This window comes from Eumetopias jubatus, unplaced genomic scaffold (genome assembly GCF_037043125.1).
Source record: "Eumetopias jubatus isolate StellerSeaLion01/CBP00866 unplaced genomic scaffold, mEumJub1_p1.0 scaffold_10, whole genome shotgun sequence".
NCBI lineage: Eukaryota > Metazoa > Chordata > Mammalia > Carnivora > Otariidae > Eumetopias > Eumetopias jubatus.
In genome coordinates, this window is record NW_028274816.1 from 69,812,997 (window position 1) to 69,821,606 (window position 8,610).

Here is an 8,610-nt window from a genome sequence, read left to right on the forward strand (position 1 = left end):
CTCAAAATGTGGATTCCTGAAAACTCTAGCCCCTTTCAGGGTTCCGTGAGGTCAGATCATGATGCCTTCCTTGTATTTCCATAAAAATATGACTTGCTCTTTACGTTGTATTAATATTGGTAGTAGTGGTGCAAAAGCCACTTTTCTCACTAAATTTGTTTTGGAAAATATAGTTATTTTTTATTACAATATGTTATTTGTGTTCACTTATAATGGGCTTATTATTGTTTTTAAATAAAGAATAAATTTATTTTGCATTTCTTAGTTTTAATTTTAATTTTAATTTTTTAAAGATTTTTTATTTATTTGACAGAGAGAGACACAGCAAGAGAGGGAACACAAGCAGGGGGAGTGGGAGAGGGAGAAGCGGGCTTCCCGCCGAGGAGGGAGCCCGATGCGGGACTCGATTCCAGGACCCTGGGATCATGACCCGAGCCGAAGGCAGACGCCCAACGACTGAGCCACCCAGGCGCACTCTTAGTTTTAATTTTTAATACAGTAAATATATTGGGTCTTGAAGCTAAACAGTTTGAGGACTGCTGGAGTAATTAAGCCCATGATAAATGTGATTAAACATGTAAACCTAAGGACGGGAAACTATGACAAAGGAGTGGGTGAAAGAGAAATAAAGAAATATGGTATGCTATTAGAAATAAAACAGGGGCACCTGGGTGGCTCAGTCGGTTAAGTGTGTGACTCTTGATTTCAGCTCAGGTCATGATCTCAGGGTCATGAGATCGAGCCCCACGTCAGGCTCCGTGCTGGGCATGGATTCTCTCTCTCTCCCCCTCTAAAAAGAAAGAGAGAAAGAAAGAGAGAAAGAAAGAGAGAAAGAAAGAGAGAAAGAAAGAGAGAAAGAAAGAAAGAAAGAAAGAAAGAAAGAAAGAAAGAAAGAAAGAAAGAAAGAAAGAAAGAAAACAAAGTGTCAACTCCAAGGGGAAATCTTGGTTATTTAATTACATAATGAGGAAGTTATTTAATGACACAAGTGACAATTACAGTAAACTTTTAAAACTTTCCATTTATTAAATGCTGAAACTTGTTCAAATGATGTTTTGGCCTCATGGATTGAGGACGAACAAAAAGTCATACAGTTACATCAATTGATTCAATAAGACATGCCAATAATCTTATATATACTTGATATATATAAGATTATATATATATAGTATATATATATAAAAATATATTTTTTAAATCTCTGAGATTATTACAAGGATTAAGAAAGGATTCAGAGTCATGAGCAACATGGTTTATATATTTTTAAAGATTTTATAAAGATACATTTTTAAAGGTTTTATTTATTTATTTGACCGAGAGAGAGAGGGAGAGGGAGCACAAACAGGCGGAGAGGCAAGCAGTGGCAGAGGGAGAGGGAGAAGCAGGCTCCCTGCTGAGCAGAGACCCTGATGCAGGGCTTGATCCCAGGACATGAGCCGAAGGCAGATGCTTAACGACCGAGCCACCCAGGTGCCCCAACAACATAGTTCATACTAAGAGATATTTGCTACTTATTAAAAATATTGAAATTATTCTCAAATTAAGAATACTGAAATACCTTATGACTTTCAATTCGATGGAGAATTCACAAGGAGGGTTTGCTGTATTCCCTATGGTTAAATCATGATCCAGACAGAGCCCTCATTTAAATAGTGACAGCCAGCCACATCAGAGAAACGATCACCCAACAATTTCAAAACATGAACAGATCATTCATGAATTATCGAAGTAATTTAATAAATTATTTATGCTACACCGTATATGCGCTGGGAAGAAGCTTTGTGGTGTGTTGTTTAGCTTACTCAGATAATAAAATGGAATGTCTGATTTATTATTATACTTGTATATTAGCATATAACATTCTTTATATTAAATACTGTTAGATATTTTTAAAATCACCCAGGATACAAAAAGGATTGGGTCCCTGTCCTCAGTAGCCTCTCAAGGATGAATAAAAACTGTTTCAGTAATCTATTGGCACATTGTAACACTTAGTTCCTTAAAACAAGAAACCTTTTTTTTAATTGCTCACCATTCATTCCGTGGGTCAGGAATTTGGATGGGGCCCATCAGGCATAGCTCATCTCTACCCCACACGGTATTGGCTGTGTGGCTTCATTGGGGCTGGAGAATCCAAGACAGCTTCTCCTGGGTCATGGCTTGATCAGCTGGGACCTGCTGGAAGCCCCGAGACTCTTCTTGTTGGGTGTGCCGGATTCTTTCAGAGACCCCCTCCAAACCCCCTCCAGTCACCACTATCCCAACACGTGGATTGAGTTTATCTGCTTTGTGTATGGCATCTTGTGCTCTGCGTTATGTATCCGAGAATCATCCAAGTTGTCATTCGTTCATTCTTGTTGCTTTTCAATACTGCACCGTATGAAGACACCCCAACCTGTGTATCCATTCTGCTATGGATCAGCACTTAAGTAACGTCCAGTTTATGTCTATTACAAATAGTGCTGCTATGAGCACTCTAGGACATGAATTTTGGTGAATATAGGTATACATTTCTGGTGGGCATATACCTAGCAGTGGAGTGCCTAGGTCATAGCGCACATACTCAATGCTGATAGATGCTAAGAAAGTATATTCCAAAGTATATTCCAATGTACACCCCACCGGCCAAGTATGAGAGTTCTGGTTGCGCTCATTCTCACCAGGACCTAGTAATGTCAGTCTTTCTATCATCTGGAGGCTCTGACTTGACAGCCTTAACCTCCTCCTCTTGGAAGGTTGTGAGCTGCATTATATGACCCGAGGAAATCCCACGGGGCTGCTGTCAGGTGCAGAAAGAGCAACCACCTCACCTCACCCAGAGGGATCCAAGTTTCCTGCCAACTGGTTGGACAGATGATGATCTGAAAACCAGTGGGAGTGAATTTGGGGATGTGGGTGATGGTTTTGTTCTCTTGGTTCCTTCAGAGTCTTGTGGCATCCCCAGACCCTGAATCAGGAGACCAGAATCCACATCCTGGTTCCTTCCTGCTCTGTTTGCCCTCACGCTTGTCATCACACACCCCAAATTCAGCTCCGGACGCTCTGCAGGCTAGTCACGTCCCAAACGCATCAGCCCCTTCACACCTCTGAGATGTGGTTGCTGTTGTAATCCTTCTGCCTACTGTGACTCTATTCTCCACCCAAACCTCTCTCCTTCTTAAAGGCCCAACTCAAGTGTCACCTTTCTGGAAAGTTCTCCCACATTCCCCAGTCCTTTCTGGATCTCCTCATGGCAAGTTATCTGTGTCCTGCATCAGGGTCTTTGCATCTGCTGTTCCCTTAGCCTGGAACTCTTTTCCTTTCACATTTCCCCCTCACCTCCTTTTTGTCTGTTTTACGCCTTTGTCTCCCTAGTGTCTGCCTGCTCCCACTAGAAAGGAGGCCCTGTGGGGGCAAGGATTTGTGTCTGTTTTGCTTACTGCTCCAGCCCCTGTGCCTGGAAATGTGCCCAACGAAGAGGAAAGGCTCAGTTTGTTGAATGAATAGATTTTGTCTTTTGATTTACTTGTCATGCAGTGGCAGGGGGCTCCCACAAGCCAGAGCAATCTGCTGAAAGTTGAACTAGAATTAGAATTAGAAGCAGCTAATCCTATCTAGAAGGAGTCCAGTGAGGCTAAAATGGAGTTCCGGGTGAATCTGGAAAATGAGTCAGGCGTCCATGAGGAAGGAAGGCTCCTCAGACAAAGTTAGCAGCTTGTGCCCAGATCCAGCAACCGCATAAAGCCTTGTAGGGCTGGGGTGTAGGGATTGAGTAAGGGATGAAGAAGATGAAGCCAGAAGGTAAAGAGCAACACAGCCTTTCTTCACTCAACAAACACTTGTTTAATACCTGGACAAGAGAGAGGTTTGGGAGTCATGAGCGAACATGTATGAGACAAAGCAGCGAGAGGGATTGAGACAAAGAGGAGAGAGGAAGTGGGAGCCATTAAAGCATCTGGTGGGAGGGTACTAAGAAATCTTCCCTGGTCTTCTTGTTTAAAATATTATCTTTACTTATAACAAAAGCAATAGCAGTTCATTGTAGAAAATTATGAAAAGACATCCAGTCTGGGCATAGATACCCATAATTTCTTGCCCTATCTGCGTACAACTTTAGAAAACAGGAGGGATGGTGGTAGTGTGTCTATCTTAAGCTATTTTAAAGTTTATTGATATATTCACTTATGTAGACTTCCCCCCCAAAAGTATAGAGTATTGCCCCACACGCGCCGGCATTTTGTTTTCCTACTCTTTTTTTAAGTTTTCTTCTAATTTTGCTCACCTCCCTCTCCTTCCTCTTTCACGAGACCCATGTCAGCAACCTACTATAGATTTTCCCCAGGCAAGTACAACCACATAGAAACTTATTTAAACAGATGCTCATAAATACATATGTGGATAACACTCTTCCTGTATACGTCGGAGTTTGACAAACATGGAATCACGCAAGAGACACTTTTCCTGCTTTTTGCTATTCTTAGGTTATGACCTGATAGAATTCCTTTCAAGTTAACCAGAGCCAATCTAGGTACCTCCTTTTTCATGGTTGCATAATATTCCACGGTGTGTGATGAGGACAACAAAGGCAGGAAGAATGTAACCAAAAAAGGATCATCTTACAACATGTGGCCCCCTGATGGACATCTGAGCCATGCAGGACACGACATTCCTACAGGGTCTCACAACTAATGTTTTACTAGATAGTAAAGGGTAATCTTGTCTTGACAATAGCCAGACCCCCAAGGTCCTGCAAACTTCACTTTCAATGCACACAAATTCCCCAGAGATTTTCTTATCCCCAACCCCCGAACTAACTGACTGGTCCCTCCTCACAATCACAAGTGCACTTCTTTCTGCCCTTGGGTCTTGTTCCCGTGCTTTAATAAAAGTACTTTTTTGCCCTGTGAAACTTTCTCAAGAATTCTCTCTTGACCGTCACGCTCAATGACCCCGCATCAGCTTGGATGCACCAGAAAATATTCAATCACCCTCTGCTGTTGGACATTCACTGTTCCCTGTCGTGTGTGTGTGTATTTGCCACTATAAATTATGCTACATTACATCCATACTTTATGTATCAAGGCTTTTACCTCTTGGAATAGATTGCCAGGAATGTGATTGCTAGGTCTAAGGACATATGAACTTTTTTCGTTTTTAAAGACTTTATTAGAGAGAGAGAGAGAGTGCTCATAAAGGGAGAGGGAGAAGCAGACTCCCCGTGAGCAGGGAGCCCGATGTGGGGCGATCCTAGGACCCTGAAGGCAGATGCTTAACCAGCTGAGCCACCCAGGCGCCCCAGATATATGAATCTTTAACTGTAATGGATTTTTCCAGACTGCTTTCCTAAAATGCTACCACAGTTTCCATTTCTACCTCTTTAGTGTTTTCCACTCTCACGGCAATAAAATGATGTTTTGTTTTTCTCTAATGTGATTTTTCCTAGAACCTAAGGAGCCCGCACAACTTTTCGTGCACTTGTAGACCATTTGGATTTGCTTTTTTGGTGATTTAATATCTGGCAATGTGTCAGAGCTCTTCATGGAACTATATCACACACACACACACACACACACACACACACACACACACACAGACTTTGTCATTTGCCTTGAAAATATTGTTTTTCCAAATCTATAATTTATGTATTGGCTTAGTTTACGGTGTTCCTCAAAACACATTTTTAATTTTCAAACATGTGTTTCTTCCCCTACCTGCCCCCACCATCCTCTGGGTTTCCACTGTGAGTAGGGAAGTGGGGTTTTTTTTTGTTTTGTTTTTTACATTTGATTTTTTAATCCATCTGAAATTTATCTTTTCCTAAGGTAAAAAACAAAAATTTAACAACTTGCTCTTATTAAATAAGGCACCTCTGTTTTGTGATATCTCCATCATTCCTTCTGCTTCTATCTGCTGTGTTGGGCCCTAGGATGACCATGACGGAGGCGTGCATAACTGATGTTTTGTAGCATGGCTACATGGATAGAGGGTTGGCTCTGAGAGTCAGAGTTCAAAACCAGCACAATGGCTCACAGCAGAGTTCATGCAAGATGTCTTAGGGGCACCTGGCTGGCTCAGTGGGTGGAGCATGCGACTTTTGATTTTGGGGTTGTGAGTTCGAGCCCCACGTTGGGTGTGGAGATTACTTAAAAAAATAAAGTCTTAAAAAAAATGTCTTAGGGAAAAAATATGACTCCCAAGACCATAAAGTTGAGCATATCTGAAGAAATCCCGTTCCAATCAGAAAGGGGCTCGGAACCTTAGAAGAATAAAAAGGTGGAATCAAGGAGACAGTGGAGGAAGAGGAGATATTGGTTGAGATTTTAGTCGCCTTGATGTGGGTGACTGTCTCCAATGCCATTGCCCTGGATCAGCAGATGACCTGGGTTCCAATTATAGCTCACTCAGTATCCCTGGAGATCTGGCTTCCTATGTGGCTTTGTGGTGGCGAGGCATGTCATGATCTTCAGACACAGCATTCTAGCCCACATATTCATTCATTCATTCAACAAGGATTTATGAGTGAACCAAACTGACAAGGTGTCTACCCTCAGGAAGCTTACTCTCTGGTTGGGGATGTAGACCATAAATAGGATCAATAAAAGATGTTAGCTAGTGATAGGTACAAAGGAGAAAACAAAATCTAGGAAGGGAGGTAGGAAATATGGAGAGAGAGATACAATTTTTAAAAAGACGACCAGGAATGGCTCCACTGAGAAGGTGACATTTGAGTGAAGACCTGAAGGGAAGGAAGGTGTGATCCATGCAGGTATTTAGAGGGAGAGCATCCCAAGTGCAGAAGCCCTGAGGCAGGAACATGCCTTTAGCCCAGAGTGGCTGGAGCTGGTGAACCAGGGGGAGGGTGATTGAAGATGATGCCACAGAGTCAACAGGCCAGATTCTATAAGGGTCTCAGAGGTCATTATAAGGACTCTGGCTTTTCCCCTGGTCAGATCGGAAGCCTTTGTAAGGTTTTAAACAAAAGACCAACACCACTGCAGCAAAACTGAGCAGAAGGTTGTCCCTACCCTTAGAAGAACGTGTAATTAATGGCATAATCACACTGTAATATAAATGTATCAGATCGACACGCTGTGCCCCTTAAACTTACACAATGTTATATGCCAACTATATCTCAATTTAAAAAATGGAGCCGAGGGTCATCTGGGTGGCTCAGTCGGTTAAGCGTCTGCCTTCCGCTCAGGTTGTGATCCTAGGGTCCCGGGATCAAACCCCGCATTTGGCTCTCTGATCAGCCGGGAGCCTGCTTCTCTCTCTGCCCCTCCCCTGCCCGGGTCGCGCGCTCTCTCTCTTTCTCTTCTCTCTGAAATAAATAAATAAAATGTTAAAAAAATGGACCAGGAAGTACAGAGATTTTGCACATATATCCCGTCCCCACATGTGCACATCCTCCCCAACTGTCCATATCCAGCACCAGAGTAGGACATTTGGTACAACTAATAGGCCTTCGTCGCACACCATTATTCCTCAGAGCCCATAGTTTACATTAGGGTTCACTCCTGGTGTGGCACACTCCGTGGGTTTGCACAAACGTCAAGGTTGAGAAAAGTTCCCCTCTATTCCTGGTTTGCATGAATGGGTGTTGGATTTTGCCAAATGCTCTTTCCAGTTTCCTTTTTGACAGTTGAGCATTTTGTAATAAATCAATAAATCAGTCCTCTGGTGTATATCTCTGGGAACTGGGTTGATGCCACCTGTTCTTGAGAGAATCTCTCAGCCTGACCTCTGGATGCTCATGAAATCAGGGTTGTGTGAATTCTCTGGAGGAGGCTCCCCTAGTACATCTTTAGGGAGGACAGCGGGGCTGCCGGCTTCTCCTGATGTCCCTGCTCCTCGTCAAAGCAGTGCTGAGGTTTAACCTCAGGCCCACAGCCTCCACGAGCTTCCTTCCCGAGAAGCCTGGAGTCGCAGGGCTGTGGCTGAAACCTCAGGCAACACAGAAGGAAGAGATTGCTTTGGGCCCTGCGGTCAGGACAGAATGTTCACTTCCTCCTGAGTTGGGGGAAGACACCAGATCAGCAGTTCTCACCACAGTGGGGAGAGGAGAAGGAAAACTCCTTTTTCCAGTGCTGGCAATCACACAACCCCAGTAAATCCTCACCATCAGAGATGCCTCGAACGAGGAACCAAGGGCCTGCGTGACCTGCTGGATCTACACTACGGCCGCAGCTTCGGAAGTAAGAGTTTTGGAGAGGGTCTTTCTTTGTAATAATCTAAAGAAAACCAACTCTTCACCCTCTTCTTCGTAATATACCATCAGGACCTTTTGACTGCATTACCAAAGGTTTCTCGAATCGGTGGACTTCTTTCTCCCTCTGCCACCACCAGCTGCTGAAGAATCATTATCTTCATTTCTGCAGATGATGCAGAGGCCGAGAGAGGTTAGGGAAATGCTGGAGATCCCACAGCAAGGATGCAGCACGATATGGGATAGAACCTGTTTTCATGCCAACATGTTGCACAGTGCGGATAAGGTCTGGCCTCCTTAGTGTGGCTTTTTCTACCAGCCTGAGGTTTGGACAAGTGGGGTAGTTCTCAGACTTCTTCATTTCGGCAACCCTTCATGCTCTATTGGTGGATCTTGCGCTTTGGAAATGACTCTCTTACCTATGT